This window comes from Rutidosis leptorrhynchoides, chromosome 8 (assembly GCF_046630445.1).
Source record: "Rutidosis leptorrhynchoides isolate AG116_Rl617_1_P2 chromosome 8, CSIRO_AGI_Rlap_v1, whole genome shotgun sequence".
Classification (NCBI taxonomy): Eukaryota; Viridiplantae; Streptophyta; class Magnoliopsida; order Asterales; family Asteraceae; genus Rutidosis; species Rutidosis leptorrhynchoides.
The window spans coordinates 184,477,577-184,489,873 of record NC_092340.1 but is presented as its reverse complement, the minus strand read 5'-3'; the positions used below and the strand labels follow the sequence as shown (position 1 = coordinate 184,489,873).

At 33.7% G+C, this 12,297-nt stretch overlaps 1 non-coding gene across 1 annotated transcript; it reads left to right on the top strand.

Moving 5' to 3' along the window:
* The first annotated feature begins 12,190 nt into the window (after positions 1-12,190).
* On the top strand, positions 12,191-12,297 carry LOC139865446 (small nucleolar RNA R71). The gene has a single exon (XR_011764966.1). It is a non-coding gene; the product is annotated as a small nucleolar RNA R71 (small nucleolar RNA).

Sequence of the window (12,297 nt, the reverse complement as noted above, 5' to 3'; positions counted from 1 at the left end):
ATAAATAAAATGACGATAAATTAAATTGCGATAATTAAAAAGTACGATAAATAAAATGACAATAAATTAAAGTGCGATAATTAAAAGTGCAATTAAATATGAAATAAAGGAATTATGCTTATTTAACCTTCCGTAATCATGATGTTTGACGTGTTAATTTTAGTTTATTCCCATGGGTTAATTGTCCTTTGTCCTGGATTATTCAATATGTCCATCTGGTTTTTGTCTATAACAGTCCGTCAGTCATAAATATAAAGTGCGAGTGTCCTCGTCAAATTATCCTTATATCCGAAGTCAAATATTCCAACTAATTGGGGACTTAAACTATAATTACACCAAGTGTCCTTGTATATAATTCACCCCTGTTTTAATAAGTCCATTGACTATTAATCCATTCTCGTGTCCGGTTAAATGAACGATTATTAGTACTTATAAATATCCTGCCCATCGTATCCGATCGAGTGTATATGGTTATTTATAGGTACGTCCAATTGTAAATATTTATATTAAATTTACAAACTATCATTTAATTAAACAAATATAAAGCCCATTAATAGTCCATAGTCTAATTTCCACAAGTGTCGTTCTTTTGTCCAAACCCCAATTATGGTACAAAGCCCAATTACCCAATTTTAATATTTAGCCCAACATCACGATTACTTCGGCTTAAATAAGCATAATAATAACTTAGCTACGAGACATTAATTTAAAAAGGTTGAACATAACTTACAATGATTAAAAATAGCGTAGCGTTACACGGACAGAATTTTGACTTACACCCTTACAACATTCGCTAACATACCCTTATTATTATTAAAATTAAAATTAAAATTAAAATTAAAATATATATATGTATACGTGAGAGATGGAGAAAGAAAAAGATGTGTTAATAAATGGCTAGAACACGCGAAATTTATAGGATGTCTGCTGCTACAGGACACCATGCGATCGCATGGTTTTTGGCCTTCCTGGCCATGCGATCGCATGGCCTACTTTTTCAGCTCACATGTCTTTATTTTCTTCTTTACCGACGATTTATATATATAATATAATATATATATAATTTTAAGAATTATTTATATATTATATTATATTTATGTACGTAGTTGACTTGTAATTTTAGCTCCGTTGCGTCGCGCGTTAAGAGTTGACTATGGTCCCGGTTCCGGATTTTCGAACGTCCTTGCGTACAATTTAATATCTTGTATTTTGCGTTTCGCGTCTTGTACTCTTGTAATTTTGAGACATTTCTCATCAATAATTTAAACCACTTTGATTGTACTTTGTACTTTTTAGCTTTTTGGTCGTTTGCGTATTCAATTCGTCAAATCTGTCTTTTGTCTTCACCTTTTATTATTTAAACGAATATTACTTGTAAATAGAGCAATTGCAACTAAAAACTTGTCTTTCTTGAGGGATAATGCTATGAAATATATGTTCGTTTTTAGCATTATCAAATATTCCCACACTTGAGCGTTGCTTGTCCTCAAGCAATATAGTCTTGAAATAAAAATACTAGAATCACTTCTTTATTCTTCACACTTTGTACATTAGTGAATTCTATACAGCGGTATGAACAATGGTAGTAGCGATGTAGTTTACAGTCCCATATGACTATGAAAATTTAGATCCTTAAGGAAATTGGATCTTTATGAAAACATTTGATCTTTTGAAAATTTAATCTAGCTTTTACCCTAGATAAGTTTTCCGGAATAACCCTTCATCGGTGTTTGCAAATTGTTTTTGTGGGTTTGGTGGGTTTCAGATTTGAAAATTTTAGCTCAAAACTTATGGTTTTTTGTCACCCACTTGCTAACCTTGTTTTGGGAAAGCAACACGTCCAGTTTACTTGCTCCGTATATTACCTTTCGGTAAACTACCGTCAGGTTGTAAAGGAAAGCGTTGAATAAGTAACTGTTAAGGCAATATCCCGTGACATGCTTTTAATTATGGTCTATAACGTGTCGGATGCAATTACTATCCTTGATAGGAGCAATAGTAAAGATCACCTTATAGTTTTTCGGTCTAGCACAAGGTCATGTCTTTGACCATGCTATGCAACCACCGTTCTTATGGTTGACACCCGATTTGGTTCAGGTGACCTAATGAATTCCAGGTGAATTCCTAGGATTTTACATTCAATGGAAATGAACGCATTAAAAATGGGTTTTCAGAAAACAAATCGGTTTGTAATTTGATCAAAATATTTTCTCGTTCAAGCTCGAGTTTAGATATCATCGAATTCCATGAGTTTGTAATTCTCAATATTTAAAAGTCAATCTCAAGGATTGAGTAATATCAGGCTTAAAAGCTGATTTTTGATCTTTAAGGAGATTATCCTTTCTGGGGATCTGATTCATTAGTCTTATCAAGCTAATTTGCACGGCGCCCTCCCCATATTATGAGACAGATCCTTTCATGGTTAGGATAAGTCTGACCACTTGGCGACCCTGTTTGATGCTGAGGTCCGTGGATTTCCAGCTGATTTTCGAGAAAACTTTTCAAGGTTTTTCGTAGACTCTACAACTGCTCTGGACGACAACTTCCTGACCTAAATCAAGAAGCGCGTGTCTTTTTCGGAAGACTTTACTTCCTTTTTATGATGGAATTGATTCATCGTGTGGATCCATCTTTTGTTTCAAATATATTATAAGAAATTGGGTAAAACTGATAAAATTGTCCAAAACAAAAGTATCTTCAGATATTTGTACAAAAATATGTGATATATGTTTTAAATAACTTGGTAAATTTTCCCCACACTTGACTTTTATTTTCCTTTCTTTGCCTTTTTATTGTCCTCTATTCCATTTTAAATGAATTCTAACATTTTGGGTTGTTTCTCAATTTATATCCTTTCCGAGGTAACAATAATTTCGGTGTTAACACCTAGTTTTATCGTTCATAAATATGTATAAACATGATTTTGAATTCATTTAATTGAAAATTTTGAAAAATTTTACTAGAATTGGGTACTCAGTATATAAGACTAGGGCTGTTCTTTATTATCAGAGAGCACTAGATTCTAATACAACTACTGCGTTACTAGTATTTTTAATGGTAACCAAGTGTTTAAATTAAAATTTTAAAAATCTGAAAGAATTTAACCCCTTCCCACACTTAAGATCTTGCAATGCCCTCATTTGCAAGAAATCAGTAACAATTTAAATTATTGAGGGTGATTAGCGTAGAAGAATGATTAAATTTTACCAAAGTTTTCAAACATATTGGCATTTGTTTGCTGAATGAAAAATGGTGCACATCATTTGTTCATTCCGTCTTGTTGTTACATCACATTTGTTTTTCGTTTTGTCTTCAAAATTGGTAGCTTTTGCTGAACTTAATGCCAGTCTTTGAAAATGCGCTGTTTTACCCTGTTGTATACAATTGACAATATACATACATATAAATGACATGCATGGTAATTTGAAATGGGACTTAAAATCCCACTCTCAAATCAAATATGAAATATTAGTACAACATAATAAAAATATCAAACATTACAATAAAAGTATCACAATATTATATGTTTAAACATAAATAAATAGAAATAATAAATAATAAAAAGATAAAAATCATAGAAATCACCAACGGGAACTATATCAATCTGGATAGGGGTTCCAGTTCATGTCTTCGGTCGGGTTCCATGGTTGGTGATAGGTGTACTGGTAGGCATGGTTAGTGTCGTAGAGAGTAAATGGTGGTCTCATCTCGGGCTGGTGTGGAGGATAGTAAGCGAGTCGGGTCGGTACGTAGTGATCCTGAGATGATAGCTGACTCATGATCTGACGCTGATGATAGTCCCATCTATCATGTTGTCGTTGCCTAGAATGCTCGTACTCATTCCGGGCTTGCCACTGCTCTAACCAACTAAATCTATCCTCGTTTGTCATTTCTACCTCATCTATATGCTGGTAGACGTCAGTCATAGCCTCCCTAATGACATCCCTAATGTCATCCGCTTCCTCCATTTCCTCATCTGAACCTCTCTCTACCTGTGGATGATTACCATCATAGGGTACTGCCTGGTCGCGTCTGCTCTTTAATACCTTAGCACCCTGATAGACCCTCAATCCCAAAGGCTCAACCTGTTCCCTACATACCAAAAGTGGACCCCCTTGATCCCTATATACACCCAAATACTCTCCAATGAGAGTAACAAAAATACCTCCTCCTATTACTCCCCCTTCCTGTATTCCTTCCACCATCTTAGACAAATAAAAACCAACACAGTAAGGGATATTAACAAAGCCTCTTGGGTCTCGAATACACTTAAGGTAAAATAAATCATGTAAGGTCATTTTCTCCTTGTTGTGACATCTCTGTGTAATCGAGTTAGCCAGAAATCTATGAATTATACGAAGCTCGGCTCTGTTAATATGTAAGTAGGAGTGTGTTCCTGCCCGCCCAAAAACATTATAATCTGACATACGCCTCCAGATGGCGTTAGCATCAAAATTCCTATCTACCCTTTCACCATGATAAATCAAATTTGTACAATCGGGTAATAGTAATTCAGCGGGCGTTAGGATAACAATACATACCTATAGGTTAAGCACTTCCTCGTTTTATATGTATTTTCTTTTCATATATCTGTAAAGCCCTGGCCATGTCCAGCATGGACATCCTGTACATCCTACGGCCAAGTATAAATCTAAGAAAACTTCTATCATCTATCCTATCTACATCCGCATTAAGGGAAATAGTACTCACAAGCTCAACGCACCATTCCTTATATACAGGCCTACGAATGGTGAATAAACGTTCCCAATCGGGAAAAGAAGAGCTGCCATACCTTTGGATCAGTAGCAGTCTAACACGGTTAGCTAGTTGGACCCTTTCCAAAGGCTCCCAATCGATTACCCTTGGCACTTCTACATTTTTTGGTACCAGTTTGAATTTGTTACTTTGATATATTGGGTAATCTTTCCAGCTTCGATCAAATCTCAAATTGGGATGCAACTGCTCTTCATGAATCGTTGGGTGTTGTACTATTGGATGCATCGGAAATACTACTTAGGCATCAACATATTCTTGTTGCGGATCATAATAAGGTACGTGTTGATCAGGTTGTTGTTGTTGTTGTTCCTGTTGTTGCTCCGGTTCATATTGCATTTCTGGTTCAGGTTCTGGAGCAGGTTGTCTAGATGATGATGATGCACCATCAGTATCGGTATTTCTCTGCAAAACACATTAAACACAAAATTTGTACATCCAAATATGCGTTAGTGTTAGCAAAATAACAACTTGAAACAATTACAATAACATGTTCAATCAAAATTAAACTTATACACATTTTCACAATTTTTACAATTCTACACTTTTTCAAATAAGCATATATGAAAATGTTTATAAAGTTCATAATCATTTAACTCAAATAACATGTTAAAACAACCATTACTAGGAATTAAACAAGTTTCAAATGGTATTTACATCAATTTAATCAAGTTCATGAATTTTATACCTAAAAAGTCCACTTTAATTCTCAAAAATCATGTTTAGGATCAAAGTTTGGATCATTTAGCTACCTAAACATGTTACACTACTTAATTTAGCAATAATTCATGACAAAAATCAGTCATAACCTATTTATATCAAAAAGCCCCAAATTGCTCAAGAACACAAACCCAAGATTCCTAAAAATTTTGAAGTTTTTGGCTTCAAATCATGTTAAATAGCATCAATCTATGTTATACATGCATAATATACTAACAATTTTAACTCTAATTGCACTAGAAATTAACAAAATCAAATTAGGTAAAATATTGATAAATATCACAAAAATTAAGAAATTTAAGAGTTTAGGGGTGTAATTTTTACCTTCTTGTTGAAAAATCCGAACCTAGGCATGATTAGAGCGGATTGTAGGACGAAATTTGGTTGAATTTGGTGAAAAAATGGTGATTTGAGGAGTGTATGTGTGTGTATGTTCGTGTATGTGTGTGTGAGTATGGAAGTGAGACAGAGAGCAGACGAGCTGGTTACTTGTTCCTGACCAAAAAATTGCCTCCATGCGATCGCATGGATATACAGGCCAAACCCCATGCGATCGCATGGGGTCCTGGTATTTTATTTTTTTTATAAAACCTTATACTTATTAAAATAAATAATTAATTAAATTTTAAAAATTTTGTTTCTTTTTAGGATGAGGGCGTTTCGGATCGTTGTCCTAGTCCGTCTCTCAACAAAGTTTTAAAATTTGTTACTTTTTAAGCGTCATTTTAAAAGTAAAGATTTTTGGGTTTTTTTAAATGTTTTTGGCATACTTTAATTCAATAAGATTAAAAATAATGATAATAAAAGTTCTTGTCCCTCCCTTGGGTAAAGCAATTTCGGTTCAACGACCTAGTTTTCAACTCACTACGAATTTTAAATATCAAATTTTTAACTTAATGAAATAAAGTAAATTTTTGTTTTTAAAATCACACCAAACTTAAATTTAAAATGCATAAAATTAAAAATTCATTTTATTAAAATTAAAAATTCACACTAAATTTATATTATATTTTTGTTTTTATACATACAAACTTATATTAAAAATATTAATTTTTCAAAAATTTACAAACTTAAATATATTGATTTTAAAAAGTTTATAATATTAATTTAATATTAATATATTAATTTTAAAACCAAAGTAAAAAAATAAAATTAAAAATCTTTTTGGTCTTTTATCCCACTTTAATCAATCAAATATTATCAAAAATATACGCCCCTCTTTTCGGTAAAGTAATTTCGGTTCCATAACCTAGTTTTACTCCTGACAAATTTCTGAAATATTTTGAGTTGATTGATTAAAGATATTTATAGCTTAAGAATAAACGGTAAATTTCGCAGTGATGTAATAAATTTTTGTATGATATCAATAATTTCGGTTACGCATACCTAATTTTATTGAATACCAATTTAATACTTTATAGCGAACGATTCAGCGTTTATTATCAAAAGGTTAAAAGCAATAAAAATAAAAATAAAAACTGTACATACTTACCTGTGAGATAGAATTCTTAGAGACATGCTTTAGCCGACTCATATGAGAGTCGTGTGATTTGGTTTTCCATAGCTTCATAAGCATAACCTAGAATCTTCAATATCTTTTCTTCTAAACATATGAACGGTCGTTCTTTGCATAGAGTAACAAATTCGGTATTTGAATATGTTTGATTATTTGAACATTTACCTTCGTGTGACCATTTTTCGCATTTGTAACATCTTTCAAGGTGTCGTGCTCTTCTTTTCGTTGCGAATTTTGATTTTCCTTTTCCAAAATGTATCTTATGATGATCTTTTCTGAGTTCTTTTCTTACTTCGTCCATTTTGCCTCTTATGAATGATACTAGTTCACTCGGAAGTGTGTCATTATTATGTTTAGTAATCATAGCGTGTAGCATTAGACCATGGTTCAGATCAAAGGAATTCTTCATCTCGTAAAACCTAAACAAAAATAAAAATTCAGAATGGGGGAGAAGACTAGTTCTTTAGGGTCTGCTAGGGAAAGACCATTCGGATTCCATTCTCGGAAACTACATGAAAACAGAATATCTAACTCTAACAGAAATAACTATTACCCTAAAAAGATTCGAACATTCCCACACTTAGTTAGTTGTGGTGTCGAAATTGTGATTAACTTCATCTTCAACTTCCATTGGATTATCTATGTAATGTTTAACTCTGTGATCATTAACCTTAAATTCAATTCCATTTGAATTTATTAATTCTACTGTTCCGTACGGGAAAACTCTTTTGACTATGAATGGTCCAGACCATCTTGATTTCAATTTTCCAGGAAATAACCTGAATCGTGAATTGAAAAGAAGAACTCTGTCTCCTTCTTTAAATTCTTTTGAACTTCTGATTCTTTTATCATGTCATTTCTTCATTCTTTCCTTATAGATTAACGAATTTTCTTATGCTTCATGTCTTAATTCTTCTAATTCGTTTAATTGACTTAACTGTAGACGTTCAGCTTCATGTAAATCAAGATTACATGTCTTCAAAGCCCAAAATGCTTTGTGTTCAATTTCTACTGGAAGATGACATGCTTTTCCATAAAAGAGTCTGAAAGGTGTGGTACCAATTGGAGTTTTGTAGGCTGTTCTAAAAACCCAGAGTGCATCCTCCAATTTCATGGACCATTCCTTCGGATTTGATCCTATGGTTTTCTCTAGAATACGTTTTAATGCTCGGTTGGTATTTTCAACTTGTCCACTTGTTTGTGGATGATAATCGGTTAAGATTTTATGAGTTACTCCATATCTTTCAAGAACTTTCTCAAGTTGATTATTACAAAAATGAGTACCCCGATCACTTATTAAAGCTTTCGGTGTTCCGAACCTAGCAAAAAGACGTTTTAAGAAGTTGACTACAACTCGTGCATCGTTAGTTGGGAGAGCTTGTGCTTCCGCCCATTTAGATAAATAATCAATGGCAACGAGAATGTAGAGATTATTATGAGATTTTGGAAATTGACCCATAAAGTCAATACCCCAAATGTCAAATACTTCACATACTTGAATGACATTTTGTGGCATTTCATCACGTTGACTTATTTTTCCGGCCCTTTGACATGCATCACAGGATTTGTAAAGAAGGTGTGCATCTTTGAAAATTGTAGGACAATAGAATCCAGCGTCGTAAACTTTTCTTGCTGTAAGTTGAGGCCCATAATGCCCTCCTGTTGGTCATGTGTAACAATAGTTTAAAATTTGACTAGCTTCATCTCCGAATACACATCGGCGTATTATTCCATCGAGAAAACTTTTAAACAAATGTGGATCTTCCCAGAAATAGTGTTTTATATCACTAAAGAATTTATTTCGTTTTTGGTACGACAACTCTTTTTCAAGGAATCCACATACAGTAGTTTGCATAGTCTACAAACCATGGAATTTCACTATAATCTATCTTCAATAGATATTCATCAAGAAAGTTGTCTTGTATGGTCGATTCATTTAGAACTTCTAATTCGGGATTTTCAAGACGAGAAAGATGATCAGCGGCGAGATTTTCTGCTCCCTTTTTATCTCGGATTTCAATATCAAACTCTTGTAAGAGTAAGATCTAACGGATTAATCTTGGTTTGGCATCTTGTTTTGAAAATAGGTATCTAAGAGCAGAATGGTCGGTATAGACCACCGTTTTAGCTAGAACGAGATATGAATGAAATTTTTCAAAAGCAAAGACAATAGTAAGGAGTTCGTTTTCAGTAGTTGTGTAATTTGTTTGTGCTCCTTGTAAAGTCTTACTAGCGTAATAAATAGGTTGAAATCGTTTTTCAACCCTTTATCCTAAAACGGCTCCCATTGCAAAATCACTTGCATCGCACATGAGTTCAAACGGTAGATTCCAATTTGGAGTTATCATGATCGGCGCATTAGTGAGTTTTTCTTTAAGAATATTAAAAGATTTGATACATTCATCTGAAAAGATGAATGGAGCATCCTTTTCTAGGAGTTTATTCATAGGAGTGGCAATTTTAGAAAAATCTTTTATAAAACATCGGTAAAAACCGGCATGCCCTAGAAAACTCCTAACTCCTCTAACATTGGTGGGATGTGGAAGTTTAGCAATTACATCTACTTTAGCTCTATCCACTTCAATTCCTTCCTTTGAGATTTTATGACCGAGAACGATGCCTTCTTTAACCATGAAATGGCATTTCTTCCAATTAAGTACTAGATTTGATTGTTCGCATCTAATAAGCATTCGTTCAAGATTAACTAGACATGATTCAAATGTATTACCGAAGACTGAAAAGTCATCCATGAAAACTTCCGTGCATTCTTCTATCATGTCGTGAAAAATCGCCATCATGCACCTTTGAAAGGTTGCAGGGGCATTGCAAAGTCCAAATGGCATGCGTTTGTAAGCAAAAGTACCATAAGGGCATGTGAACGTGGTTTTCTCTTGATCCTCGGGTGCTATTGGAATTTGAAAGTATCCGGAAAAACCGTCAAGAAAACAATAGTAACTATTTCCGGCTAATCTTTCTAACATTTGATCAATAAAAGGTAAGGGAAAGTGATTTTTTCTGGTGGCGTCATTTAATTTTCTATAATCAATACAGACACGCCATCTTGTTACAGTCCTAGTAAGAATAAGCTCATTTTTTTCAATTGTGATGACAGTCATGCCACCCTTCTTAGGTACGCATTGAACTGGGCTTACCCATGGACTATCAGAAATTGGATAAATTAAACCTGCATCAAGCAGTTTAATAATTTCTTTCTTAACAACATCTTGCATATTAGGATTTAGTCTTCATTGACGTTGCACATACGTTTTATGACCTTCTTCCATAAGGATTTTATGTGTGCAATACGAAGGACTTATGCCTTTAATGTCATGAATCTTCCATGCAATAGCTGGTTTATGAGCTTTTAGCACAGAAATGAGTTGAGATTTTCAATTTTCAGTAAGAGAAGATGATATTATGACAGGTAATTCAGATTCACCATGTAAATAAGTATATTTCAAATGGTTTGGAAGTGGCTTTAACTCTAATGTCGGAGGTTCTTCTATCGATGATTTCTATCGATATCTGTCTTCTTCTTTTAGCATTTGAATTTCTTCTGTTGTTGGTTCATATCCATTAGCCATAAGTGTAGCTAACATTTCAGTTTCATCAATTGGTTCAGTTCCTTCTCCTAAAGAACATTCTCCTGTTCCTTGTAATTCTGGAAATTCTTCTAACAATTCTGCATGTGAATCTATAGTTTGAATATAATAACATGTATCATCTGCAGATTGCGATTGTTGCATGGCTCTATCAACTAAAAAGGTAACACTCTCGTCCTCTATACTTAGGGTCAGTTTCTTACCGAACACGTTTATTATTGCTTTAGCCGTGTTTAAGAATGGTCTTCCTAATATGAGAGGAACTCGAGAATCTTCTTCCATGTCTAGAATAACAAAATCTACTGGAAATACTAAAGTACCAACTTTAACTAAAATGTTCTCCATTATCCCTCTAGGATATTTTACTGATCGATCGGCTAGTTGTATACTTATTTGTGTTGGTTTCAATTCTCCAAGGTCTAGTTTAGCGTATAGTGAATATGGTATTAGATTTATACTAGCACCTAAATCTGCCAATGCTTCTATTGAACTAAGACAACCCAGAAAACATAGAATTGTGAAACTTCCTGGATCTAATAATTTTTCTGGTATCTTATTCAATAGTACTGCAGAACAATTAGCATTCATTGTAACAGCCGAAAGTTCTTCCATTTTCTTTCTATTTGTGATTAGATCTTTCAAGAATTTAGCATATCTTGGCATTCCTGATATCACGTCAATGAAAGGAAGATTTACATTTATTTGTTTAAACATATCCAAGAATTTGGATTGCTCGGCTTCAAGTCTTTATTTTCTCATTTTACTCGGGTAAGGAAGTGGTGGTTGGTATGGTTTAACATAAGGCTTAGCCTTCACTGTGTTATCTTCATTAACCTTTTCAACTACCGGTTCTTTTTCCTTATCTTGCTCAGGTTGTGGTTCTTGTGGAGTAGGAATAGAGTCATCATAAATTATAGGTATTTCAGGTGGTTTAAGTGTAATACCACTTTTTGTGGTAATGGCTTTAGCTGTTTCATTCTGGGGGTTAGCATTTGTATCACTAGGTAGACTTCCCGATTTTCTTTCACCTATCAACCTTGCTAGGTTACTTACTTCTTGTTCCAAATTTTGAATAGAAGCTTGTTGATTTCTAAATGCTTGAGCATTTTATTCATTTGTTTGTTTCTGAGATGTGAAAAATTGCGTTTGAGATTCAACTAGCTTCGACATCATGTCTTCTAAATTTGGCTTTTTATCATCGGTTTGTGGTGGTTTGTTTTGAAAAAATAGGTCTTTGCTGATTGTAAGTATTATTGGATACTTGTTGATTGCTAGGACCTTGTTGGTTATTGTATGAAACATTTCGGTTATAATTCTGATTTTGATTGTAAATTGGTATTGGCGGTTGATAATTATTTTGATAATTATTTCCAGGCCTTTGGTTCATGTATGAAACATTCTCTCTGTGTTCCATTGTTTGTTCAATACTGAGACAATCTTTTATCAAATGTTATCAATAATTTTGTAAGCGTCAGTTGCGGTTTTCTTCATAATAGAACCACCAGCTGCTATATCGATGTCTTTTCGTGTAGTGATGTCGCATCCTTGGTAGAATATTTGTACTATTTGACAAGTGTCTAAACCATGTTGCGGACATCCTCTCAATAACTTTCCAAATCTTGTCCACGCTTCATATAGAGTTTCATTTGGCTTTTGTGTGAACGTAAAAATTTCTCCTTGAAGTCT